Source organism: Rousettus aegyptiacus, unplaced genomic scaffold (genome assembly GCF_014176215.1).
Source record: "Rousettus aegyptiacus isolate mRouAeg1 unplaced genomic scaffold, mRouAeg1.p scaffold_m13_p_2, whole genome shotgun sequence".
Taxonomy (NCBI): Eukaryota; Metazoa; Chordata; class Mammalia; order Chiroptera; family Pteropodidae; genus Rousettus; species Rousettus aegyptiacus.
Genome location: NW_023416295.1, coordinates 165078871 through 165106050, shown reverse-complemented (window position 1 = coordinate 165106050; position 27180 = coordinate 165078871). Strand labels below are relative to the sequence as shown.

Genomic DNA, 27180 nt, shown 5'->3' with positions numbered 1-27180 from the left:
TTTATCGTTTAAAATAGCACTGATCAGAAAACAAAATGTGACCTCCATATACTTCATGAAGTGCTATATATTTAAACATGATTAATTGTTTTCATAATAATAGATAGCTAAATAGCCATGTGGTGTGCCCGTAGAGAGCTGAGGCCGAAAGGGATTCCAATCTAACTCCCTTACTTTATAGGACTGGGTCTCAGAGAGAGGAAGTTGCTCCCCAAACTCACAAACTAACGTTAAGGAGGAGACGGCCTTATTCCTTCTCTTCTGCCCCACTATTTGTTTTGGCTCCACCCTAGACCTAAGCGAAGGTCTGAAATGCCCAGGAGGGAGAAAAGGATCAGGGCAGCTGAGTTTCTGCAGGCCCTGAACTCCGTCCTGGGTGGGAAGGGTGTGGTACGTTGGCCAAACTGAACATGTTGGTCTCGAACACCCACGAGCAACACCTGTTGGGCAATAGCCCATCTGTGTTTAAATACCTGGTAATGTTCTGTTGAAATGCCTGTTACCAATCGTGTGTAGCTGCCCCCGCATTGGTGTTAAGGTGCTTACTGTCGCATGGAGTCACTCTGAGAAACTCAAGAGGGTAGGTCTTTCTTTCTCATTCACAGGTGTGGTCTCCGTGTGCTCTCCTGCAGGGCACCCCCACTGTGGAGTTGTGAGGACAGCAGGCAGGCAGGGAAGGACCTGGGATCAGGAAGCTTGTCCTGGTCCTAGTCGGCTTGCCTGTGTTGCCTTGGATGATTCACCTTATCCCTCTGGGCCTCTTTCTCCTTTTATCTGTAAAGTGAGATGAGGTAGGTGATAAAATAATCTCCAAGTTCTCCTCCAGCTCCACATTTCTTTGCCTTTATCATCATATATGATTCTTTGGGAGCTTCCTGTGGGCAGCAGGTGGCCTGAGAAAAAAAGGATGAGCAGATGGGCAAGTCCCTGGGGGGCAAGGATGACTTCTGTCTCTCATCTGTCTGATAGTGTTATTTTCTTTCTTATTGGGGCAGCGCCAGTGGTTTGTTAGATTTGTTATTGGGGATAGTTGCCGGTCTGGGCCGACATCTAGTAAAACCTCAACTGAAGGCTGTTTACTTTCAGAAGATGCCTGGATGCACCAGTAACAAATCTAAAGTAGTTCAGACTTTTGAACTTTCAGCTGGGGAGTAGCCGCTCCTCAGTGGGACTAGTGGCTGTAGAAACTAGAGATGCCACTTGAAGTGAGAATTTAGCGCCATCTAGTGTCTGATTTGGGGCTCACAGGCATAATTTCTTCATATTTCAGTGTGCACCATTAAAATATACCAAGAACACCAGCATTTAAGAGACCTAGGAGTGTATTTTTATGTGACATGAACACTTTGTAATTTGTGTACTCTTTCTTTAATTAACTCCATTAAAAATGTATAATGATAAAGGGTTTTTTCAATAGGAATCTTTTGTTAGTAGAAGCTTAGAGTCCTATGGGCCTTTATCCTTCCCACGTCCAGCCAGTTCAGCAGGGAAGGTACTGACCCTCAGAGCAGCTCAGTCCAGTGTTGCATGCTTAGTCATTAACATATACAGTAGCAGCCACCCATAACTGTGTGTCTTGTGTTTTATGTCATGTGTCAGGTTGAACACATTTATTATCTCAATCGCGGGGACTAGCCTAGGGCGTAAGAACAGCTGTCTCTGATTTGCTGATCAGTCACTTCAGCTAAGAAAGTTTCCTTAATTTGCCCTGAGATCACACAGTAAGTGGTAGGATCGCGATTCAGACTCACTTGTGTCTGTCTCTAAAGAACGTTCTCTGTCCACACACACACACACACACACACACACACACACACACACACTCTCCCTTTTCTATAGTGACAAAATTAGCATCCCCTAATGTCTAAGGATGGAAATCACTCTATATACTTGTACTGTGTGTATAATCCTGGTGGTTAAGAAATTGGGTTCTGGAGCCAGACTGTCTGTCTGCATTCAAGTCCCAGCCATTCCACGTTCCACTGTCTGACGCAGAGAAAGCTACAGAAGTGCTCTGTGCCTCGGTTTCCCATTATAAATGGGGTCGATGCTAGTGAATGATAACACCTACTTCAGAGGGTTGTGTGACGTTTAAAATAGTTACTACAGCTAAGGTGCTTAGAACAGTGTCCATCAACAGATAGTAAGGGGCTCAGTAAGTATTTAAAAATTGATAATAAGGCAGGGAGTTGAAAATGTGAGGCTTGTGAAATGAGACTTCCTATAGTTGACCAGCACTGTAGGGAAAGGCGCAAGAGAATGCGAGTGGGATTCGCTGAGAGAGACGCAGTCTAGAGCCTCAATCTCTGGAGCCACTCTGCAGAGAAATCTGCCTTGAGGAGGTGCCAGAGCCTCAACACAGTCTTGAAAACTAGATGCAGACCTGGAAAGCCATTTTCCTCCACGGCCAGCAGAGAGCAGTGTAGTGCAGAGGCCGGAGAAAGGACTAGGACTAGGAGCTGAAGGGTCTGGTCCAGACTGCTCAGGAGTAGCTGTGATCTGCACGAGAAGCTTGGCCCAGTTTTTCCTGATGGCCCCTTCCAGCTCTAAGGTTCTGTGATCCAGTCAGGAGAGAATTGGAATAAATTAACCAAGAACCCCAAATAGGCTTACATAAGGAAGAAACCAGAAGCAGAGGAGCAGGGGTGGGGGATGAGGAGGACAGGGGATAGGGGATGTGTGCACAGCTGGAAAGTTTCTTTTGTGGGGGCTCAAATCTCCCTAAGTGAATCCAGCATGGGGAAAACGCCTTAAAACAGCTCTCTTATGGCCGCATGTCAAACCATCTCAAGTAGTTAGGAATCTAGCATTACATTCTGCTTCTGCCCTTGTCGGGGTGAATGCTTTAATCCCAAAGAAACAATTAAAGTTACAAACACCACACATTCGTGGTTTGCTTGTCTCTGCATTTTGTAATAGCATACAGAGCCTCTTTTTCCTTTTTTTTTCCCTTGGTGGAAATTCCTTCCAGAAATGGCTTGGTGCAGTTCTGTGGCAGCCTCGGGGTGCCCCTTGGCAGAGGTAGAAAGTGAAGTCAGCAGGCAAAAACCATTTTTGGCTCGGCTCAGCAACCCTGAACATGACTCGTTATTCTTTAGAAACCCCAGTGGAGTCCTGAGGTCCCCCACTGACTTCGGGAAGAGTCTTTTTCCACTGGAGTCATCTGAACAGGTGCCCTGGAAGTCAAGGGCAATGAGAGTATGTCCTAAGAGACCATTAAGAGTCTAACTTGGCATTAAGAGATGAATGGTATTTCTAGTGGTTCGGTGTATGTGCATCTCCACTGGCCTCTAATTCTATCAGACTCACCCAAAAGCCAGCCACAGAAGTATAAACTCTGGGCAGGTGAGCCCTGTTTAGAAGCCTCCTCCCATGCGTCCCATTTTCCAGCCTGTTCCTGCATCTGTCGGCTGTGGACCTCTTACCTTACTTCCTATTATTATGCTTGGATTTTTTGGAGCTCGTGGGGACAAGCTCTGGAGCTGGATTGCCTGGGTGTGTGACTCAGGGCAAGTTACTTTTTATTGCTTCAGTTCCTCATTTGTAAATAGAGATGACTATAACAGTGCCTACCTCACAGAGTTAGTTATTTGTCAGGATTAAAGCACTTAGGGCATTTTAAGTAGGCACTTGATAAAGATTTGTTGAAAATCAACATTCACGTCTACATTATAGGGGCTAATGCATGCAGAGAAAACAAATCCTAGAAGAAAATACAGTAAAAGGTTATTCTCTACGTCTGTGTCTGGCTAAGGTGGAGCGCAGGGACTGGATTCACCCACCTGTTTGAAACAACTAAATATTCAGCACATGACGAGGGCTTATTAAATGCCAACATTGTCGTTTTTGTGCTTAACTTATTTTTTCCCCGCAATGAGCATGTGAAGTATGTTATTAGTCGCATTCTACAGCTGAGGGAATTGAGGCTCAGAAAGTTTACGTGACTTGGCCGAGGTCACTTGGCCAGTCAGAGGCAGACTCAATGACTGAACATTCTAGAGGCCGTGTTCTGTACCACAGTGGCATCGTGCCTGGGCACGTAGCTAAGTGCCCAATAATGTTTGTTGAATGAATAACCCCACCGCCCAGAATGAGACGCTCCTCGTCCTCCCCCTCATCTCCTGTATCGTCAGCCTCTTCGCTCCCTGGCTCTATCCGGTCCAGTCTTGAACGTGTCCTTCTCTTGGTTTAGGGAAAACCAACATGGATCTGACAGTGTTTCACCCGTTCTCCGTAATTACTGTGTGTTATTGTTGGGTTCCTGCGTTTATCGTTTTTCCTCCACAGACAATGTAATTTGCCGTTGCTTTTGAGAGCGTTCCTTGGTTCTCTTCTGGGTTTAGGAAAAACCAAAGAGAAAAAGAAGCCCTCCAGCGCCCCGCCTGCCTCGCGCCTCCATCCCGCAGGCAGACTTCTAGAAGGAGCCACCTGTGTCTGCGTCCTTTTCTTCCCTCCTCAGGCCCCTCTATCTGAATTCCCTTCTGGGCTGTCAGAATGGTACCTGCTGAAGTCCTCGCTGGTTTCCAAGATCCGAGATCTTTCTGTCCTCTTCTCTCTTGACCTCACAGCTGTGTTCACCACAGGGGCCCATCTCCTCCCTCGGCATCCATGGTACATCACGATTCTGGTTTTCTTCTCAGTCCCTTGGCCTCCCTCTTGGGACTGTGTGGGCTTATCTCCCTTCGGTGTAGCCATAGGCAGTCCTTTTGCCTTGCTCTTTTCTCTCTTCCTGGGCGAAGCCACCTGTTCCCGGGCTTGGCAGGTCACCTCCATAGGCTGAGGACCCCAAGGTTTCATCTCCAGCCCAGAGCTCTCTCCTGAGCTCTGGACCAGCTCTGGTTAAATGTGTACTTGACATTTCTACCTGGGTTTCTAAAGATTTCACAGCAGACTCTCTGTCATTGGAAGACCCTTTCTATCTGGGGCAGGGTGGCGGGGGGTAGGTAAGGCAGGAACACCCTCTCCTCTAGTTCTCAGCCAGTCACAAACTCCCAGCCTAGAGCTCTTAGCCTTTGAGGTGCAGAGATAATCAAGGTTGTTTATGAGCATCCAGCGTTGCAGGGGGTCGTGATACTGCTGGTTATACTGCTGGCAGCACCCACAACACACCGATTTTACATCAACTCTGCTTTCCTCGTGTCTGAATATTTTCAGTGACTAGGCCTCTGGCCTCCTGATAGATGAGTGAGCCATCAGATATCCTTCCAAGCCAGGGCTGATTGCAGCCAAGACCCATGAAAAGTACAAGCTTATTAAATGTGCCCAGTGAGCTCATTAACACACACACACCTACCTTCCTTCTTTCCTTCCTTCCTTCCTTCCTTCCTTCCTTCCTTCCTTCCTTCCTTCCTTCCTTCCTTCCTTCCTTTCCTCCCTCCCTCCCTCCCTCCTCCCTCCCTCCTTCCTTCCCTCCCTCTCTCTCTCTCTCCCTCCTTCCTTCCTTCCCTCCCTCCTTCCTTCCTCCCTCCCTCCCTCCTTCCCTCCTTCCTTCCTTCCTCTCTTCCTTCCTTCCTTCCTTCCTCTCTCCCTTCCTTCCTTCCTTCCTTCCTTCCTTCCTTCCTCTCTTCCTTCCTTCCTTCCTTCCTTCCTCCCACCCTCCCTCCCTTCCCGCCTTCCTTCCTTCCTCCCTCCCTCCCTTCCTTCCTTTCTTTCTTCCTCTCTTTCTTCCTCCTCTCTTCCTCCCTCCCTTCCTTCCTTCCTTCCTTCCTTCCTTCCTTCCTTCCTTCCTTCCTTCCTTCCTCTCTTCCTTCCTTCCTTCCTTCCTTCCTCCCTTCCTTCCTTCCTCCCTCCCTCCCTCCCTTCCTTCCTTCCTTTTCCTTCCTTCCACAGTTTCTCTTTCTCATTCTTCTTTTTCCTTGTCTACCCACTTTCATCAACCACTCTCCTGTCTCCTTAAAGACTCTCTTCTCCTTTGTTATCATTATGTCTCCATGTGCGTTTTCAAAGCACACGGTCTTAGAAAGTGCCCAGCGGACTCAAGGGCTCTCCTGGTAGGCAGTTTCCAACAGGTGTGTCCCATTAAGCCCAGGGCGGCCCCAGCCCCAGCCCCAGCCCCAGCCCACGGCTCTCGTTTCTGCCCTACGCACCTGCCATGGCCTAAGCTGCTTTTCTCTCTCCATCTACCCTCAGCCTTTGCTGAGCACAAGACAGGCCTGCCTTAGCAGGTGTTCCCCTGGCGACCTGTCTGGCTTCCAAAAACAACTCTCCTGGTGCCAGGTGAGCGTTCTCCTCATGGCAGAACTTTATGTCTATGGAACTTTTCCTCAGAAAAATCCGAAGCTTAGTGGTTGTAACCATAGAAAGGGAGCCCGAAAAATCGCTATTTTATTTTATTTTATTTCATTTTATTTTATTTTTATTCTATTTTATTTTATTTTTTGCACTTTCTCTAAGGAAGTCTCTTAAAAGCAATGGCAAATCACATTGTTTATGGAAGAAAAAAGAAAAATGCATGAACCCAACAATAACACAGAGTAATTACGGAGAACGGGCGAAACGCTGTCAAATGGCTCTTGTTTTTTTCCCCTGAGCACTTCTCATGCAAAATATCCACGGCTGTGCTAAATTCCTGCGGACGGTCTGGTTTTGCCGCGATGGATCTGGTTGGGATGACATCTTTTGGTTCTGAGTAAGGGTGGAAAGCGTAACGAGTGTTTGTTGGAAAGATCGTAACTCCTTGACCTTCTCCAGGCTCTGGGGGTCCTGGGGAGCTGTGACTCTGAAGCTCCCGGTTCAGTTTCGGTGACATCTGGCTCTGGTCTAAGGAAGGTGCAGTGACCCTTGGCCCCTGGGCAGTAAAGCCCTGTGTTGATACTTCCCCCCTCTGCCAGAGCTTGAACTGCCTGATGACCTGCCTAGGCGCGCACCTTCCGTGTTAGCTGCGGCCGTGAAAACAAGCTGCTTAAAGAACTTGCACCGAGGGGTTTGCGTCGTTTTTCTGCAGCTGCTATACCAAATGACCACGAACTCAGTGCCTTAAAACAACACAGATTTATTACAATTCTGGAAGTCGCAGTCTGAAACTGGTTTTCTTGGGCTACAGTCAGGATATTGGCAGAGCTGTGTTCCTTCTGGAGGAGAATCTGTCTCCCCATCTTTTCCAGCGTCCGGAGGCCACTCACAGGCCTCGGCTCACGCCCCGCCCCGCTTCCTCCATCTTCAAAGCCAGTAGTGTCGCATCTTCAGGTTTACGTAGCATCATTCTGGTACTTTCATCATTGCCTTCCTTCTCTGACTCTTTTAAGGACCCCTATGGTTACATTGGACTCACCTAGACAACCCAGAATAATGTCTCCATGTCAAAATATTTAACCTCACATTTGCAAAGTCCCTTTTGCCGTGTAAGGTAACATAGTCACAGGCTTCAGGGATTAGGATGTGGACGTCTTTGGGGGACCATTGTTCTGTCTACCACAGGCATCTCTAAAAAGCCGTTGCCTTAAGTCATGTGGTGAGACCCAGAGGGCAGAGGAGACTTGCTTGAAGTTGGAAAGCTGGTCAATGGCTGAGACTGGATTCGAATCCTAGTTTAGGACCCCCTGTCTTTTCATGGCATTGGGATTGGAGGATGAACTTTCGAGGGTGTCTGGGGATTCTTGCAATGCCAATCTCAGCGTTCTCGGAGAGGAAGCAATGAGGTAGTTAAGCTTAGGCAGTGTTGGAAGGATTGCTACAAAAATTATAGAGACTATGTATTGAGCCTCAATTTGGACGAAGACTATGGTAAGTGATTAAAGGCCTTACTCCATGAAATCATTCCCAAAACACTACATAATAGGGACAATTATTAGCACCATTCTACAACTAAGAAGACCAAGGCTAATGGAGATTAAATAATTTGCACAAGAAAGCAATGAAAACAGAATGCAACATCAGGTCTGTCTTGACTTCAAAACCCATGTTCTTGATGACTGTGGTACACAGGAGGACTCATAAAACACTTTGCTCGTAGGAGAAAATTCTGTTAGTCCTCGTATTTTACCTGCAAGGCTGAGTTAGCTCGATACCACTCAGGGAATAGGACACAAATTGAAGGAGAAATTCTAGCAACGGAGAGGTTGAATAACTCCCCCAATGTCACGCAGCCAGGCAGCAAGGTCAAAGAATAGATGCCTGTAGTGATCCAACTGCTGGGACCTCTGCGTCAAGGGTCATTTATGGTATGAAACGGAGACTACTAGAAGTGGCTGCTTCATCCCTTCATCCCCATTCTCGGGGGGATAGAGAAGAACACACCGGGAGGTGCCACCCGAACTGAAGGTCATAGGCGAGAGTCCAGCACCCGCCCTATGGCCGGCAAGACCCCCCGTGATGACCTGGCCGCTGCCCTCCAAGCTCTCCTCCCTTTTCCCCTGACTTGCTGTGTCCCACCATGCTGACCTTATTTCAGTTATGCCGTCACTCCAAATTCCTTCCTGCCTCAGGGCCTTTGCACTTGTCATCCTTCTTCCTCAGTTTTTACGTGTCTGACACTCTCTTGTTATTCTGTCCGGTTGCCTCAAATGCCACTTCCTCAGGAGGCTCTCCCTGACCACCCATCAAAATTGCCACGCTTCACACCTGTCATCATCGTCACTCTGTCATGTAACAGTGTTATTTTTTCCTTCACTGCTTTTACTACTATTTGATTTTCTTGTTCATTTACTCCCCTTTTCCGCCTAATAATCTTCACTGAGTGCAAGGGGGCCCGGTCTGATAATTTATAGTATGCCCTGGATGAATATTTGTTGAATGAATAAGAGTTGACTAGGCGAATGAAGATGGAGGAGAGACATAGGAGGACTCTAGGTGGAGGGGGCGGCATTTGCAGAGGCGTAGGGCTTTGAGAGGACAAGGGGCAGTGGGGGGTGGTCAACCATCTGCTGTTGCTGGAGCATCAATGTTGAGATGGAGAGCGGAGGAGATGAGTCGTCTAGATGGGCAGGGTCTTGTCTGCCAACCAAAGAGCTTACAGTTTATCCTGACGGAGATGGAAAACCACTGAAGGATTTTGGGCAGGGATATGTCATTATCAGATTCTCATGTTTTATAGACCACTTTGGTTGAGAACGAAGAATGGATTCGATCCAGGTGGGCTGGAGGCAGGATAACAGGTAGGAGGGGGTCGTATAGTCCTGATGGAGGGGTAAGCCTGGCTAATTTGTTTAGTCTGGAGATCTTGCCAATGGTTTTTAGGTGGTTTCTGTAATTTAGACTTTTATGCGTGTATATGTTGGTTCCTCAGTCACACTGGCCTCCTTGTTATTTGTAGCAGATGCTGTCAGCGCCCTGCCCACAGCCTCTATCCCTCCCCATCCCACTTCATGCCTGAGGCACCTTGGCGGGGACAGGCACTTACAACTCTGCCTTCTGGCTTGCCTGGGAGTTAACACCTGGGGAGCAGCCTCAGCCAATAGCCAGTGTGGGCAGATACACACCTCATCTTCTTCACACTCCCAGGGGAACAGCTCGGAGGCATGGTCTGTGCCATCTGCCAGATGTCCCCAGTGGCACCGAACCCCAAGGATAATTGCTCTTGAAAGAGCCCTCCCTGTCAGGACTTCTCTCCCTTCCCTGTCGCCCTTCCTCACCCCCTTCTAAGTGTTTCTGAGATCGACTGCTGAAAAAAATCCCTTACATTCAAACCGTTGTCTCAGGGCCTGCTTCTGGGGGATTCTATCCCAAGACACTGTTTCTCACACCTCATACACACTCCTGTTTTAGGGTCTTGGGATTTGCTGTCTCCGGCTTGTTCTTCCCTGAGGTTTCCAGAAGATTCTCTCCTTTATCTCCTCAGGTCTCTCCTGAGACATCGCCTTCATTAGCAGTCAGGATGGGTTAGTTACGCTGAGGTAATGAACAAGCCCCAAATCTCAGTGGCTTACCCAGCGAAAATTTATTTGACCTCATGCCATATACTCACTGGGGGTTAGCAAGGGTGCTCTGCTCATCAGATTCCCTTGGGACCCAGACCGATGGAGGCTCCGTGGCAAGGTAGATCCCATAACCCAGCATGGCCTCATGGGGGCCGTGGAGGAGGGCCCTGGAGGAGGGATGCTCATCATTTTTGCTCACACATCATAGGCCGGAGCAAATGAATGGCTGCACCGAACAGGGAGCAGAGAAGTGCAATCTTACCTCACGTCCAGGAGGCAGCGATCGGGAAATAATTTGGTCGACAGCCCTGGCGACTCCCACATCTCAGGGACGTTGACTGTGACAGCCGGAACCCTACGGATGCCAATTGTGCTCTGTGTCTTGAGCTGGGTGTCGGTTTCACAGGTATGTTCACTTTGGGAAAATCTGTTGGGCTGAAGTCTTGCAATTTGCTCACTTTTCCTTGTGTGTGTTACTTCAGTGAAAAGTCTGACATTGCATTCCCGCATTAGCTATGCCTTTCCTACGTTTTTTCCGTAGCATTTATCTCCAAACTACCTGTTACGCTACTTTATTTTATTTGTCTCTCCCATTGGAATGTAAGCTCCATAGGGAGAGAGGGCATTTCCAACCTTTTTTTCACCCAGCCTTCCACTGCTGTTTGACCAGGTTCTGGCACGTCGTAGGCACTCAGTGTACACATATTAAATAAATACTTGGAACCAGATGTAACATTCAAAATATGTCATACCTAGAAGGCAGAGGGATGACCCAATTGGGAGGGATGCTTATAAACAACCAGTGCAGTCTTACTGGGCATACTGGCTGAATATTAGCCCTGACTGGGACCCTAAATGAAGCATGTCCTAATCTCATTCTCTCCTGCAGGCAGTGTATTAGGCACATTCTCAGAACAGAGATCGACAGGGTTAATGTCTCTGTAATTAGCAGAAGGAAGGGGAACTCACACCTACTCTGCATTTACTCTTATGCCAGGTGTTGGGCTGGGCCTTTTATGGTTATTAGTTAATTTAACTTCATGGCCTATATTGTTTTATTTCCAAATAACTTTGAATTGCATACTCCAATATTTTTTTCCCCCCTCTGGGCCTCGCCTTTCCTCAGCCTATGCCCACTTTAGCAGTGCACCTGGCAGGTGAAAGGTGCTCCTGGGACCTCGGTTGGGTGATTAATACCAGGTTAGGAAGAATGGGCTGTCATGTTGCTCTGGCTGGGACCCACACCTCCAGCAAACCAGGGGAACTAAATGGGCCTTCTTTTCTCTCTATAGTCACACCTCATCTTTCCCTGTCACATGTGACATCTAGAAAGTTTTACACTGAAGCTGCCCAGCTGAGCCAGGGTTCATAAATAATGGCATAGAAGTAGTTATTCTTTCAACTCATTATTGTTTTACTGAAGTAGTGGCCCAAGGATACAAAGTCTGGGTTTTTTTTTTTAAATGAATTTTGGCTTGCTTCAAGACCAGGCCTCTGAGTCTGGCTTGGGAAATAACTCTAGCCCGACACTTCACAGACTACACAGTCAGTTCCTCCTTGATTCACTCACTGGACTCCCTAATATATCGGGGAGTCAGTCCAAGCAACAACTTGCCAGGGTTTGGGTTCTGTTAGGCTATTAAAAGTGATTGTTGGTGGTGATGGCCTCAGAAGAGTCGATACTTCAGAATCAAGAGTTGTGATAACTCTTACCAAAGAGGAAAATTTCATTTCTATATTCCTGCCCCACCATCTCAGGGCATCAGAGCTGAAAATAAACTTATTCACCCAGTCAGTCAGTCAGTCAACCAACAAATATTAGTGGGCATCTGCCCGTGCTCCAGACACAGGAACTGGAGCCGGGGGTGCAGCAGTGTACGGATAGGGATGATGTGTTTAGCCCATCGTTCAGTGAATGATGATTTACTGAGCACACACTGAGGGCTGGACCCTGTGTCAGGTCCAGAGAATGAATGATAAGGCATGATCTCTTATGACAGATTCAGACAGATGTAGGTTCAAACCCCAGATCTGCCCTCTAGTAGTTGCGTATCCTTGAGCAAGTCGAACCAACTCTCTGTGTTTTAGCTTCCATGTCTGTAAAATAGGGATAATAGTACTACCCATCTTATTGTTAAATGATCTAAATGTTAGGTCTTTGGAATAGTATCTAGTAACTGTTCAGTGAATCGTGGTATTATTATTAATAATAATTCTGTTATTAATCTAGTCAGGGAGATTAAACAGGTCAAATCTCACAACGTGATAAAATCTATGATGAATGAGGGATTATGTGTCAAGGGTTATTTTTGGTATGAAAGGAATGCTGGGAGAAATGGTTCCTTCATCCTTCAACCTTTACTGGAGGATAGTGAACAAAAAAAGCTTCAATAAAGGGGATTTTCAGGAGTGGGAGTGGGGGCTAGGAAGAACTCGGGAAGGAAAGTCAGCATGGGTAACAACATGAGCAGAGACACAGATGTTTGGGGACTCGAGATGCATTAAGAAGACCAAGCAACCTTGAGAAGGACAGACGGGTGGTGAGACTGTACCAACTTCATGGAAATGCCATGGACTCTGGAGTCAGGCAGACGTGAGTTTGAATCCTGGTTCTGCCACTTACCTTCTTAATCTCATCTACTCAGTTACTGAACCTCCTTGGGCCCTGGCAAAGGGGTGATTAATTGGCCTATGTCACACAACCTATGTTTTCCAAGACATTCCAACGTGGGAGGAAAATATTTTCACCAAGTTGTCCAAAATAATATTTCTCTACTCTTTCCTCCCTTGTTTTGTGTGGTACTACAGACCAGTTCAGAGTTATCCCCAACTATTTCTGAATAGCTTCCTCCTCCTCCACCCCCCTCCAAAAAAAAATCAAACATGCGTGCAGGGTCCTTTCAGCTACTTGGAGATGTTTGCCACGGTCTCCTGTTCTCTCTGGCTATTGTTGAGTTGTCTGCTTCTGTTTGAGCTGCTGTATCAATGTCACTTTGGACTCTCAAGGTCTCACAGTTATTTTAGTAAAACAGATCCTTTGACCATTGTTCATGCAGCCGCCTTGTTTCTGGGACTCAGGCACGAGTCAGAGACAGTTTGGGACTGGAATCTCATGCTCAGAATTGTCCTCCCCCGCCAACACTGATACCACTGACCCACTGCCTTTGGGCCTCTCCTGTGTGCTGCACTCTCTTTCAGCTTTCTTTTCTTAAGCTCTGTGTGTGTGTGTGTGTGTGTGTGTGTGTGTGTGTGTGTGTGGAGTACACGCACGAACGCAGTTTGAGAAAGCCTATAAATCCCTTCTCAGTGTCAAAGTCATAGATGCAGCTAATAGTACTGTGGTTTGCTGCCTATAATCTAAATTAAAAATATATATATACTGTATTTCAGCTATAGGTTAGTAAAAATAAAGATGTAAATCTTCCCCTACATATTTATAGACTCCGTGAATTCTATTCATAGGTACTCTGGGAATCCCTGTCTGTGCCAGATGTATCTTCTGCTGCATAGTAAACTGCCTCAGAATTCAGTGGCTTACAACAACAACATTTATTATATCTCACAAATTTGTGCCCAGGAATCCAGGCAGGGGCTCTTCTGGACAGTTCTGATGCTGGTCTTGACTAGAATGACTTGGTGGCATTTGTCTGATGGAGAGTCTGATCTGGCATCCCCAAGAGACTAAAGAAGTCATGAGTCTTCTTCAAAGGCTAGACCCAGAGTTGGCATAGGGTCACTTTCACCATACTCTGTTTCTCAAAACAGCTACAGTCCAGCTGAGATCCAGGGAAAGTGAAGTAGATCCTGCCTCCCCATGCATGGAGTGTCAAAGAATTTATGGTCATCTTTAATTGGCCAACCCATGTTAAGGGTCTTTGCTCCCTTGAGGTGGCGTATTTCCTAGGGGGCTCCTGGGTCCCTCATACAAATAGCTTTCTGGCAGGCCAGGCCTATCAATGCTGGACAAGACACAGATGTCAAAATATTAGGTTAAACATGACTTAAATACCTAAGCAGCAACTCCGTTACACCCATAGGACTTTACAAAGGTCAGATGTGATGATACATGTTAAGTCCCCCAGTATGGTGACTCCTGCTCAGATAATGACAACTCCATTCTCATTCCCTTTCTGTTTTTGGAAAACAAGGGCAAAGTACTCTCAGAATTCAGAGCAGAAAGGGCTCATCTTATGTAGGACATTGGGAAAGGTTCTGAGGGGCTTAACACAAACTCATGTTTGTTTGGTGCCTTGTTTATGCCAGACCCTGTGCTTAGTGCCCTACGGCACCTCTCATGTAATTTATTTAATCTCACAAGAGTATGAAGCAAGTATTGTTGTTTCCTCATTTTTCAGACGAGGAAACTGAGGCTCAGAGACATTAAGTAATTTGTCCACACATAGTAACGAGTGATCCAGATGAGATTTGAACCCAGGCACTATAATTCCAGAGCCAGTCCATTTAACCATCATATTAGCTATCTATTGCCATATCGCAAACTACCCCAACAATTTGGTATGAAGCAACAAAGGACATTTATTAACTTGCACAGTTTCTATAAGTAAGGAATTCAGGAGCCGCTTACCTTGGGTGCTAAGGGACTTTCATTCTGGTTCAGGGTCTCTCGTGAGGTTACCTGAAGGCTGAATCGAAGCTGGAGGATTCAGTTCTCAGATGACTCCTGCACGTGCCTCAGCTCCTCACCACGTGGACCTCTCCGGAAGGCTGTGTGAGTATCCTCACAACATAGCAGCTGGCTTTCTACTGAGTGAATGAATGTTCAAAGAGAGAGCAAGGTGGAAATTGCAGTTTTTATATTTAAATGACCTCGCCTCAGAAGTCACGCACCATCATTTCCAGAACATTCTCTTGGTAACGCAGGTGGCCCTACTTGATGTGGAAGTGGACCGTGCAAAGGTACGAGCACCAGAAAGGGAGGCTCGCTGGGGCTGCCTCGGAGGCTGGCTGCTGCCATGTGCTCTTTACACATAGAAGGTAATGACGTATTTCGTGTCTTTGGAATGGTATTGATGGAGTGCTAGATTTTCAAGTCACATCTAGAAGGCTGGACAGTACATTAATAGTTAGAAAAGATGGGGAGGTAAGGGCCAATCATTTCTCTTTGCTCCTGTACCCCTAATCACCGTCATCTTTGATAACTGACATCATCACTGTCGTCCATCATCATCATCATCGTTGTCATCATTCCAGAGATGTCCAAGACTACCTTCATAAGAGTTTATAATCCATGATTTTAAATGTAATTACAAAAGTAGTATAAAGTTAAATATATACTATACAATGCAAAGTAACAGCTGTTTGGGAGGAGAGAGATGGGTCAGTCATGAGGTATAGCAAAGAGCTACTCATTTGCCCTGTGGCAAGCTGGTCACCACTGAGGCCTAGAGGAGGAGGAGCTTGGTACCTTACCAGAGGGCTGTGAGAGAAAGATTTTAGTAAACTAGAGTGGGCTAGTCCCAAACACCCTTGCTGTATGTTCTCTCTGCACTCCGAGTTTGTAATTTCTTGTGAAACAGGATGTTACATTGGACTTTTCGTGTCCTGGCGAAGTACCCAAGGGTTGAGACCATCTGTGTGGTACATGCTAAGAGATTGAGAAATCAGTTTTTATTTAAAAAAAATTCTTAACTCATCACCCACATGGAGGACATACAGCGGGGTATGGGGAGAATCAACTGAGAGAGATTAGAGAGCTAGTAGTTGGAGTGAGGAAAGGGAGGGGCATGCTTCTCTCCCTTTCCTCCAAGCCAAATGAAGAGGACTTCTGAGAATCATCTGGAAAAATCCCTGGCACCGAAGGAAGGGCCTTAGTGACTGGTGCATGGTTCATGCCTGGAGGGTCTAAAGAGAAAGGTCACTTGGAGCTGCCTTGATGAGAAAGAGAAGAAGAAGGATTCTGCTGGTATGAGAGGGGAGCCAGACTTGAGAGTCATTTTGAGAGGGGTCTCCATCCATGAGATCCCCTATGAGGCACAAAGCAACCGTAACAGAGAATGTCTGAATAGGATAGATGGTGGGAAGTGAAGGCTTGAGGAGACAGCTGGGAGAGCCATGGCCCACATCAGGGAACTCAGGAGGCCAGTTCCATCCCTAGCAGAAGGGAGTGGAGAGAGGAAGCCCTCATGGGAGAGGGGACCAGCATTTGGACATCTGCCACGACTGAGGACATTTGAATAGTACAGACGACCCTAGCTCTGTAAGACCTTCTTGCCTTCTTTACCTCTCTCATCTCTGCTTCTTGCTATCCGGGCTCTAAACCCTGGCCCCAGAGAAGCCTCAAGAAGCACAGTAAGTTGGAGAGAAGGACAAGAATTAGCAAAGGAGCCCATACAATCCCTGTCCCCACTGCAGCCCCTGGACCTGAGCCAGTCCCAAGCTGAGGGTGGGAAAAAATTTTAACTTGATGAATGAAGGATTGTAGCTTTGCTGTTGGACCAAATGGGGCTTTACAAATTACCCCAAACATAAGGCTATTCTTTAAAACCTGAGTAGCCAGAACAGCTATAGGATCCATCTAAGATACCTAAGATTTCCAGGGAGCAGGAAAATGGAGCAGGTTTGAAGGGACAGTGATGAAAAAAACAAAATTGCTTTCTGATAGTTCTAGTTCATTCGGGAAGCTGGTTACATTTTCAAAGGTGTTCTTCTCAGCACACTGTCAGCTCTCTGAGGGCAAGGTCCCATGACAGTCTTGTTCACCATGGGGTTCCTAGCACCAAAGACAGTTTGTACCTCATAGTAGGTGCTCAGCCAAACTTTGTTTCATTGCACTGAGCTCAGCTGGAGGGTTTGGGCAAGAGCTGGGTGAATGCGATGACAAATCTAGTGATTTCGTGGGAGAGGAAGAAACCACCTATTTTCCCATTTAGGATTCCAGTGAGGAATGAATGAAACAATGGCAAGAGCACCATATTACAAGCTATGGGTTCTAGGCTTGGTTCTGCTGACAGCAGGCTGGTTCCATCGGACATGTTACTGGAACTCTCCGGGCTTCTGTTTTGGGGTCTGGAAAACAAAGGAGTCAGTTGGATTGGCAAGTGGATTCCAAACAAGGCTGTACGTGAGACTCATTTGGGTGCTTGGTAAGCACAGATTCTTGCACCCACTCTAATCCCCATTCTGCTAGGGGGGGGGTCGTGGTATCCAGAAGAATGTCCCAGATTCTGCAGGATTTCCTAGATAATTCCGATGTACAAGTCAGCTCAGGAACCACTGGCGAAGCTAATTGTTTAAGTCTGCTCCAGCTTTAAAATCGCTTTCCTTATCTGAAAAATGGGAATAATCTTAGTATCTGCCCCCCAGATTGGTGTGCGGATTAGATGAAATAATACACGTTAAAGGTTGAGAGCAGCTTCTGGCATATGCTACCTACTCAGTAAGTAATATCTCATCAATTATAAAAATAGTTGCCAGCAGAGTAGAATTGTCAACTTTAAATTTGGTTTTAAACCCACAAATATACTGCCAAATCTTTTTTTGTTTTCATTTTATTTTCTTACACATTTCTAGCCCGGGCCATGCCCTTTCTCCCTCTCATGTGTTTGTAATTATTTTCTCTTTAAAATGTTTTCTTATCCCATTCCTCTCACATCCCACACTTGCAGTTGTGTTTCCCTTTAAACTGAAATCATGGACATTTTTTTCACTCATTTTCTAGTTCTCAGGGCAGACTTCCACACGTTCCTCTGCCTCAGTGTCCCTGAAATGAAAGGTCTCAGAAAGTCCCTGGCATGCAAGGCAAGTTTTCTGTAAAGTTGCAGAGCAGGTCGAACCAGGACGCAAGGGCAGTGGGTAATTTAGCTTCATGGTCAAGGTCTGATGGACGGAGGGGTTGCTGTTGTCCTGGTGAATGTTGATCTTGGTCATGCTTAGCTTCCCGGCTGGTTTTCATTGCATCCTGACTTGGCCAAAGCCAAGCATTTTGTGCTGGGCCAGCAGTTGTGAAATCCACAGCATATTCAGTGTTATTGTGTGTCTATTTTTAGATGCCTCGTCCTCTGGGCCATAGAGTATGGGGGATCTGTGGTATTTCGCTGCCTCTCTCGGGCCTTGCTGTCAGGGAGCTGACCTCATTTTTCACTCACCATCAGTAATTGACTGCAGAGCCATCTCTGGACTTCTCCAGAACCATCTCAGACTTTCTCCCCACGCCCTCCCATTACTGAGCTCCGAGTACACTGCCTGGCTTCTTGGACGGAAATTGATTCTGGCCTAAGGCACTGCTCCAATACATTTTTCTATAACTGCAAAGAATAGGCCAAAGGCCAGTATATCCTAAATCCCAGCAGGTCTCTGTTTTTGATGAGCTGTTAAGTAAGGGAATGATTAGAATTGGAGAGAGAGGCTGGGTAGGCTTATTCTAAGGTTTTCCAACCCTAGTACAAGTGGTAGAAAATGTGGCTTTCCTCTCCCTGTTCTCAACAACCCTATTGTAGACTTAGCAAACTGCACTGTTAGTTGCATGTGAATCTGTCTCCATTTGCTAGTAGTTTATAAACTACTATGGCCCAGGCACACAATGGGAGTTCAGATGATATTTGTTGAGTAAATTTTGAATTAGCTGCATGAGGACTGGGTCTTGTCCACCATTTATTTCTCGTTTCACGCAGGACTTGGCGACGGTAGGTGTTTTTGCTATATTTGTGAATGAACGAATTTCAGCATCTGCAGCTTTGGAGTCTGGCAGACGTGGTTTCGAATCCTGGTTCCACAATCGTATGGCTAAAATTGATCAGTTTTCTTCCTGAGTCTCACATTTCTCATCTGCATAATGGAGGTAATACTATCATGGAGCTTTCCTTGAGGGTTGGATATGAGATCTAATGAACTAGGTAATGAAGAAATCCAGTGAAGAGAGACCCTCAGAGAATTGACTCTGGGAGAAAGGAAAATAGCGGCAGTAGAGCCAGAGGGGAGAGGGTAGGAAGAGAGGCAGGATGTTGTGGTAAGGGCTAGCGAAAGGTGTAGAATTCATCCATTTCCCTCAGCTAGTAGCCATTACTGGCTGCCTAGTCCACCCTCTCTTTCTGGACCAGTGACTTAGAGGTTCAGCTAGAAAGACTGGAGAAGATTCCCACCTGGCTATAATGGTCAGCCTGGGGTACATAGGCCCCCCCCCCCTCATTCCTCTGAGGGAATCTCTGTTAGAAGTGCTTTTGGGACGGGATGCAGGTCACTGGGTCCAGTAGAATCTGAGGACACTGGGGGTGGGAGTGGGGGTGCTGAACACAAACCCAAATGCCCAGATCTGGGAGATCAGTCCAGGACGTACCCATGTGAATGAGTTTTTCAGACTGTGACTTCTCTGAAATTCTTAGCGTCTATAATTAGTTTATGTACTTAGCGCTCGAAATATGTTATAGAGAACGTTTGGCCGATCAAAAGTCTAGATTGTAGTGCCATGTGATAACAGGGCTTCTCCTATATTTTGCGTATTCTCAGGAGTGCTGTAAGAAAAGGTACGGGTTTAAAAATTCCTAATTACCCAGGAAAACTCATGTAATAAAGGTTATTTACACATATATCAAATCTCTGAGTGTCTGACACCTTCTAGGTATTTCATAGCCATTACTTTTTGTTCTCCTTGGCCAGATTAAAAGCTGGCAAAAATATCAGAATAAAAGGAAGGAACCCCAAACCCCCTATTCCAAATCTAAGTCTATAAAAGTCCCCCAAATATTGCAGAATCCTAATTTCTTGTGCTTATTTCCAAGGCTCTACTTGATCACCCCAAGCCAACATTCTGTTTTCACTGGATGCCTGGGAGAAACAAGCTCCAATAATAATTCTGGAGAATTTTCTCTTCTGCCCTATCGATCGCCCAGCTCCCTGTGCTGGTAAATGTCCTGTGTGAGTGAATGAATGGGGACACACTGAGGACCGTGAACAATCTCTCCACACCTGCCAAGGTGGAGCTGCAAGGAAAAGCTTCGGACTGGGAACCAGGATTCTCAGGTCCTCGCTCTTGCTCTGCCCCTGGCGACTCGTGTGACTGTGAGGAAGTTACTTCACTGATCCTGGTCTCAGTTTCCCCATTCGTCTAATGAGGTACTTGAACCAAATCACCTCCAAAGCCTTGGCAGTGGATCCTATTATCGTTTCAGTTAGTCACCGCTTTTCTCGTAAGAGGACAATATGTCCCTGTGTCTTGCCACACAGCTCTCAGTGCGTTCATTTATGTCGGGCTTGGCCATAGACTAGCTTTGGCCAATGGGATGTTGGCACATGTGACAGAACCGCCATTGAGCAGAAGCTCTAAGAACCATCATGTGGCTCTGTTACTGTGCTATTGCTTTCTGCCATGAGACTGAGATGGGAGCTGCTCCCCAGCTTGGATCCTGGAATCGAGAAGGTAAGACCCAGTTCTCATGTAGCTTATTCAAAATTCACTCAGCAAGAGCCAGAGTCAGCCTGCAGCCAACAGGCAATGCGAGTGAGAAACAAGTCTTTGTTGTTCCAGGCACTCGACAGCTCGGGGTTGTCTGTTATTGCAGCTTTACCTAGGGAAAGTTCTAGGTCTTTCTGTCTCCACTGTAGGATCCTCTTGATCGTTCTGCCAGCAGACAACATGCCCATTTAAAAACCAGATCTGTCTGTATCCATTAGAGTTCTTTTGATGGCAAGTTCCAGAAAACCCAATTCAACAAGCACGAAAATATATTAGTTTATTTAACTGAAAAGTCAAGGATCGATCTAGCCCAACTTTACCCAGAGGTGCAGTATTATCTCCAGGACTCTATCTTTCTCCATCTCTTTACTCCGCTTTCCCATTTTTGGCTTCATTCTCAGGTTTTGTATGGTAGCAAGACAACTACCTTACAACTCTTTCTCTAGGCTTAAACCTTCCAGGTCCAATCCAGTCTAAAAAAGACACTCTTTCACCAATAGCATTAACACAAATCCCAAGATTCATTCGCTCTGATTGGACCAATAACAATCCCTGAAACAATCCCTATGAAGTTACAAGGATGGGATTAGTGTGATAGGCTTACCTCTAAACCAATCACTGTGACTCGGGTAAGTCTCTTCTCTGATTGGCCAGATCTGGGTCATATGCCCTTCCCCCTACCTCTAAGAGTTGTAGAGAGGTGATTTGAAATCTGAGCTACTGATCCTAGGAGAAAGGGGATGAATGTTGGCAGGGAAATCAACAAGTGAGCATTATACTTATTCTGTCACTTGCATGACATTAAAAATCTTTCAAAAAAAAAAGCCCTATAATTTCATGATCTGGCTCTTGTTTACTTTGCTGATCTCATCTTCTTTCCCACCTCCTGTAAATCCGTCCCTTTTGGTCAACTTCACTCCTTCAGAAGTTGAGAGAGGTGCCTTGAAGAAAAAACAAAGCCATGTCAAAATAGGGTTGGGAAAACGGTGGTGTACTTTAAATGTCTTGGTTAACAGTTGGAACACATGCATGAAAAGTTCAACGGTCATACAGTCTCATTTGCTGATTAGGAAACAACGATTTAGGATGTTTCCTAAATTTAGAAGCCTGAATTTGGGGCCCTATTACGATGGCGAGGTCTAGGGTGAATGGGCTTCTAGCCACACTCTCAACACCTCAATTCCCTCGACTCTCCCCAGGTTAAGAGGCCTTGGCAGTTACAGTTTCTGAAAAGCATATGCTTTTCCAAGTGCTGTTCCCTAGATAAAAATGCCTTTCCTCTACTTCATTCCTTTGCCGCTTTAATTCATGCCTTTTAAATTCAAGCAATCACTGCTTCAACCACGCCCGCATCCCTTACTCCAACGGCCATTAATCTTTTTATGCCTCGAATAGCATTAAAAAGTGGATTAGTGATATAGTAATATCATTACCTTTTAATCAATGCATCAAATAACAATATCCAGCGGCAAGTCTAAGAACTACCATGGCTTTGAAGTACTGATGCACATAAATGCTCTTTCAAGGTTTCTGCCACAAATGAAATGTGATATGAGAATGTCTGTGATTACAATCTGTGGCAAAGTCACAGGTACTGCTACTCCCATTGTGGTTTGTTGCCTCCTCTCATAATAGAAAGACACATCTCATTTCAGTTAGGGGTTAATGAAAATCAAGATAAAATTTTTTCTCATTCAAGTTAAAGGAGCGCCCCTAAATTCCTTCTACAGACTGCGGGTTAATATCTCTGCCCTAGCTGGGTTTAGAGGTCCCTGATCTAAGATCTGGAAACATTTTGTGCGTGTCTTGGTATCATGACCCTTTCATCCCTTCTGCTTTCAAAGCCGGCTGAGACATAGGGGCACCATAATCCACCCCATAACCTGTCCTTCCATCGGTTACTTGCAGAAGGAGTGGAATGATGGGGGAAGATGGAAAAGTTGTTGGACTTTTGCTGGGAGCCTGCAGCCTCAGCTCCCGTCTCCGGCTCCTTTCAGCATCAGCCCAAACTGGCACATTTCACCCAAAAGAATTCCCTTTCTTTTTAGAGAGCAACATAGTGTTTCTAAATTGATGATTCTCAAGCTTGACCCTTGGAGGAAGGACTAGAAACCTCTTTTCAGAGGCAGTTTCTGCTTTTCCCGAGTATTCATAAAATCTTCCCTAAGAAACCCAATGGCCACCTTGCCTTCCTGATTGGGGAACTGGACAGGGAAGGAAAGGTTCAATAAGATGCTAAAGCCAATCAGATTTTTCTTTATTTTCATTATTATGAATATTTTACCACTTAGAACAAGTGCTTGGCCGAGCCTCTTCTTTAATCTGGGGTGACAGTAATCACCGACTAGATGGCTGTAAGTTACCTGAGGTCAGGGCCGAGGGCTCTATGTCCCGGTTCCTAGCATATATCAGGTATTAAATATTTTTGGAAGCAAAAACTTTATGAAAAAGCAGTGGTTAATGAAGATTAAGATTTCAAGAATGAGATCCTAGAATACCTGATTCTACTCAGGCCTAGCGTTTTCATTCAAGCGTTTTTAGTCACCAAATCAGTTTTTCCTCTGTTGTTCCTATCCAATACCATGTCCTAACTAAGTGGTTTGGTTTTATAACCTGGCACCAGGAAATGACACGAACCACAGACCTCCCAAACGAACACCTGTTCTCTATATTTTTTAGGTGAAAGAAACGACTGACTCCTTGGAGAGGCTGAGAATACATTCATTTAACAACCTCAGACTGAAGAGAATATTGGTTTTCATACATATTTTTTTTTTTTTACTACCAGAACGTTTACAAATAAAAATAACAAGTTTGTGCAGCTTGTGCATAGTTCTATCATGAGACCCTTTTACTCAGGCCCTGAAGGCCTCCAGCCCAGTTGTGTAGCAATTTGGTTTAGATGTAATTTGGTGACCATTTTGATGTCCCGCTTTTGTTCTAGGAAATCTATTGGTTTCTTCCTGGAACCACCTGGCTCATCAGATGATGTGGGTGTAGTTATGAACTTGCTTTATTGAGGTATGGGGAGTTGTGGGGTAGACCAGAAGTACTAGCAGATAGCCGGTTTGTCTCTCAAGATATTTAAAAATGTGAGAATAAGTGGCCTTTAACATGCTAGAAGATTTTATTTAAAAAAAAAAAAATCTGTACTTCCAGACTCTTTTGGAGGATTGGACCACCTGGCAATATTGGGTCCATTGTCCCCGTTCCAGTGCCTGGCTGGTGTTGAGTGGAGGCTGCCGGCACCTTCAGATGCCTGTGATTCTCCATTGTCCACAGCCACCCTCTGCCCTCTGTGTTTAAAACCTTTCAGGCTTCCCATTGGTTTTAAGATACAGACCAACCCTCTTTCCATGGCCCACAAGGCCTGCATGGCCCGGCTCCTGTCTACCTTTCCAACCTCATCTTGTGCTAGGAATAATAACAGCAAACACACATATAGTGCTAAACCTGTACCGGGTTCTTTCAATCCTCATGACAGCCCTGAGGGGAAGGTACTATTATTGTCCTCTCTTTACAAGTGAGGAAAGTGAGGCACAGAGAAGTCAAGTAACTTGTCCAATAACACACAGCTGGGAAGAGCTGGGGCTGGGATTTAAACTCAGGCAGCCAGCCCCTTGGAGACTCTGCTCTTAACCATGACACTCCCTCTTTCCGTGTCCCAGGCACGTGGCTCGCTCCCAGCACCAGCTTTACGGGGGCCATTTCCCCTATCTAGTGTATTTTCTTGCCTTCCCTTCATCTTTCAGTTTCCGCTCAAATGCCACTTCCTCAGGGAAGCCTCTTAGTGTCTAAACCCCCAGACCTCACAGTTCTGGTTCCTATCCTCTTAAGAAAAGCTCTCCAAATAGAAGATTCTGTGATGATAGAAGAAAAATGTTTTCTCTTTGTGCTGAGCAGCACATGGTCGGCATGAGCCACATTGGTTGTTGGGCACTTGGCTCATGTGACCGAAGAACTCGATTATTCATTTTCTTTAATTTTAATTAATTCAAAGTTGAATTAAAATAGCCACATGGCCGGTGACTACCATATCAGATGGAATAAGCTTTAGAGCATTTGTCTCACGTTGGTATTGTACTCTGTTGTGCCTGTCGATTTGATCTGTGTGTCTCAGACCATATGCTCCACAAGGGTAGACATGGTGTCTTCTGCTTCACACTGTATCTCTGACCCTGTAGTCAGTGCCTGGTACATCCCAGATACCGACTGACAGGGCAAACTTTATAGCTTTGTCTCCACCAGAGAAAATCATGCTAGAGAGGAGCAGTCCTAAACCCCAGGGCAGGGGGTGACTGCAATGGTGTGGATGTTGGGGGGTAGAGCTACATTTAAATCCAGCTCCAAAAACTTACAAGCTCTGCGAACCTCAGTTTTCTCATCAGGAAAATACAAATGGTAGTAATTTCTATCTCAGAGGAATAAACAAATAATTGTTGATAGCAATCGTTAAGATGTATTGTGAGTTTATCATATCTTCTAAGGGCTTTCCATGTTTCATTTCGTTTGATCCATTCAGTGAGTCAAGGCATGGAGGGGCTAGGTGACATGGGGACATGTAGGGTGGCATAGCGTGTGGCCATGTTTGAGCTCACCTGTTTCCCTTTCCAGTGCTTGCTCTTCATCATTGTGTAACATTATAATGAGTCCAGCTCATGGTAGAAATCCTAGTGTGTTAACCATTGGCCCTGCCCCTAACTTTAACCCCTCTTCCTGAGGCCAGCTTCTCCAGGGTCCAGATGCAGCATTGAAGTTCCCTATTGGTGTGAGCCCCCTCTGGGGGCATCTCTGGGCAGCCAGGATCTTTACGGGACATCTCCCTCACAATGGCCCCAGAGGCCCTGAGGCTTGGGGACAGGCAGCGCTCCAGGGGTCAGTGAAGAAGCTGGTGACCTGTCCAGTTTCTTGAGTGACTCTGTTGCTGCCCCTGACCTTGTATGGCTTCACTGGTCACCCTGAGCCAGGTTCAGCTCTGAGAGGCTGGCCTCACTACCCGCAGGTAGGCAGCTTCCATTTAGGCTCCCCGGAGACTCCTCTTTGAGGGATTCAGAGTCTGAGGCTGAGAAGGTGGCAGGTGGATGGGGGCAGAGAGAAGGGAGTAGAGAGGAGAAGGGGAGAGAGAAGGGGAGGAGAAAATGAGCTTTGTGGGTGAGGGGTCAGCTCTGTCCAGGAACCAGGGTATTTTGGGATTCGTAAGCTCTTGGGCAGCACTTTGCAACAAGGCTATTGCTAATAATAATGTTAACTAACATTTCTCAAGTACTTGAAAGGCGCCAGGCAGTGTTCTAATCACTCTACCCTTCAAATTAGGTTCTCTGATTTATCGCCATTTGACAGATGAAGAAACAGAGGAACCGAGAGGTTAAGTAACTAGCCCGAGGTCACACAGCAAGAAGCAGAGCCAGAATTCCAACTTAAGCAGTTGGACTTTAGAACCTAAGTCTCTCTGAAACAATAAACCCAGATTATCTCATTGCCTAAGTGCTCTTTGGGAACCCCAAAGATTAGCTATCTAGTATATCCTGCTCATTTCATAGCTGGCCCATCAGAAGTCTAGAAAGGAGGCTTGAGGATTTGCTCAGGGACCTACCTGTGACTAGAAATAGGGCTGGGTGGCAACCTAGTCCCTGACTTCCACCGCAGTCACATATTCATGAAAATCAGGATGCGACTATGCTCAAACAACCAGAATTCCTCCTCCACTGTGACTTCTAACAGAGGCTCTGAGGAAGCGTTTCTGGAGGCACATCCTAGGAGATGCTCTGTGAAGGAAGGGTTCAGGGGTGGGTGAAGTCGGGACAGTGTCCTGTTGAGTTTCACAGTGTGTATTTGCCCACTAAAGGCAAACTGTCTACATAAGCTGGGTCCGGGAGTTTTGGTAAAATGTTTGACATAAGCTGGAGTTTTGGTAAAATGTTTGACTTGGTGGACCTTTGAGAGGAAGATTAGTGGCAGCTCAGGTTGGGATGAGGGAGATAGAAATATGACAAAATTGGGAGGGTGTATGGTATGGGGGAAAGGACATGGACTTCAGAGCTGGGGAGACTTGGGTAGAGATTCGCCTGTGTGATGTTAGGGCAACTCCTCAGAGACCGTTGCCTCATAGGGCCAACAATGGCTCTCACGTGTGACCCCGGATGAAGCCATACAAACACCTAACACATCAGGGTCAGCTTGACCAGTCATAGCTATTAATACTCTTAAAATAATTAACAGTTTCAAAAGCGTATTAAGAGAACGTAGGTTGATTGGGAATAAATAAATATTACTTTTTGACAAAAGTTTCTGTGACTAAATAAGGTCAAAAAAAAAAATGCTTGGTTAAGCAAGGGGACACAGCTTTCTTTCTGCGGGGCTTCTCAGTGCCTTTAGTTGATTTCTCATCCAACTCCATCTCCAGTCATGTTTCTTAGAATTACCAATTCTGATTTTCTTCAAGGGAAAACTATTTTTCCATTTATTTTTTTATAACTCTTTCCCCTTTGTGTCCTCTAAGGCAGGGGTCCCCAACCCCTGGGCCGCAGACTGGTACGGGTCCATGGCCTTTTAGGAACAGGGCCACACAGCAGGAGGTGAGCAGTGGGTGAGCAGGTGAAGCTTCATCTGTATTTGCAGCCGCTCCCCAGCGCTAGCTTCACCTCAAATCATCAGGCATTAGATTCTCAGAGGGACACTGGTCTCTGGTGCCAAAAAAGTTGGGGACCGCTGCTCTAAATCTTAAAGTACCTGGAATCCTTTGTGGTATTTTGAATGTTTACTATGAAGTATCCTAAAATGAAAGGATGATTGACATGAATGACGTGCAAGGTGTGGAGGAATAAAGCCAGCATTTATTGAGTGAATGCTTAGTCTGTGCTGGTTATTCTAGACATAGAATCTTGTTCATTTTTCGCAAAAGTCATACGTAATTTTATT

The 27180-nt window shown here is 46.0% G+C and overlaps 1 long non-coding RNA gene across 2 annotated transcripts; it reads left to right on the top strand.

Moving 5' to 3' along the window:
- The first annotated feature begins 511 nt into the window (after nt 1–511).
- LOC107505075 lies at nt 512–22680 on the top strand. Of its 2 annotated transcripts, XR_001595621.2 has the most exons (5): nt 512–580; nt 10063–10260; nt 14473–14583; nt 14736–18651; nt 19589–22680. It is a non-coding gene; the product is annotated as an uncharacterized LOC107505075 (long non-coding RNA). The 2 variants fall into 2 exon arrangements; XR_001595620.2 differs by having other exon boundaries at nt 14736–22680.
- The last annotated feature ends 4500 nt before the right edge of the window (nt 22681–27180 follow it).